Consider the following 1,477-nt stretch of genomic DNA (forward strand, 5'->3'; position numbering starts at 1 on the left):
TTCCTTTCCAATCTCTATTTCCTTGAACATGTTCCATTGTCTTATTGCTCTAGCTAGGAATTTGGTGGAACTGCATAAATTTCCTTTCCATTTAATTTGATGTAGTCTCTAGGCTTGCTCTTGGTTGCCTCTGTTATGTTTAGGTTTGAACCTTGTATGCCTGATCTCTACAAGTCTGTTAAGATGAATGGGTGTTTGATTTTTGTCAAAGGCCTTTTCAGCATCTAATGAGATGATCATGTGGGTTTTTTTCTATCAGTTTGTTTATAAGGTGGATAAAATTGATGGATTTACATATGTTGAACCATCCCTGCATCACTGAGATGAAGGCTTCCTCCTCTTGGTGGCTTATATTATTGATGTGTTTTTGGATTACATTTGTGAGTATTAAAGTGAGTGTTTTTACATCACTTTCATAAGGGAGATTGTTCTGAAATTCTTTTTCTGTTGTTTCTTTATGTCATTTAGTTATCAGGGTGACTGTGATGCCATAGAATGATTTTGGCAATGTTCCTTTTATTTCTACTTTGTGGAATACTTTGAGGAGTATTTGTATTAGCTTTTCTTTGAAAGGCTGGTACATTTTTTTTTTTTTTGCAAAAACCTGCTGGCTCAGAGTTTTCTTTTTTGTTTGGGAAACTTTAATGACTGCTTCTTTTTTCTTAGGATATATAGGATATATATATATATATATATATATATATATATATATATATATAGTTTTTGTTGTTGTTGTTGTTGTTGTTTTGTTTTGTGGTGTGTTTTTTTAAGTCATTTCCTTTTTGTATTCCTGTGTGTCCTGTATGTAGGTATATAGACCAGGCAGGCCTCAACTTAGAGATCAAGTTTAAAGTGTCTTTAGAGTGCTGGGAGTTGTAGTTATATTATTTTGTGATAAGCCTGGAATGTACGTATTGTACATGTTAAACATATGTGTTGATCTTCATTATGACATTAATACTGCTTAAATCTCCTGAATCATATGATTGCTTATTTAAAAAATTTAATGAATATTAATATTTTACCTGTTCCTGTGAATAAATATTTCATGTGTGCTTAGTCTTCACAGTACTCAGAAGATAGCCTCAGAACTCTTGTATTTAGAATAATGGATAGGTGTGAGTTACGATGTGTGGGATATGTCAAGATAAGCCCTTAAGAGGTCCATAGGGAAAGGCAAGTGAATCTTCAGGAACTCCTTTAAATCCTTGAAAGATTCTGATCCATTGCATACAGTGTTTTTATACTAGCTACTTCTAACACACTATTGAAGTCTCAAAGAGATACAACACTAGGGCAGTGTTGCTTTCCCCTTCTTTATGGAAATTTCCTAAGTTGTGGGGTACCCTACAACTCCAACATTCCTTACAGTTGCACTAACCTGATTGATTGTTACTGGAACTTGAGGCTAGCATGGGATGGTACAATTGGGCTTTCAATCATTTAGAAGCTGTTACACTTGTTTATAGTGTTAGAA

The sequence above is a fragment of the Meriones unguiculatus genome (assembly GCF_030254825.1).
Source record: "Meriones unguiculatus strain TT.TT164.6M chromosome 13 unlocalized genomic scaffold, Bangor_MerUng_6.1 Chr13_unordered_Scaffold_56, whole genome shotgun sequence".
In the NCBI taxonomy this organism is placed as follows: domain Eukaryota; kingdom Metazoa; phylum Chordata; class Mammalia; order Rodentia; family Muridae; genus Meriones; species Meriones unguiculatus.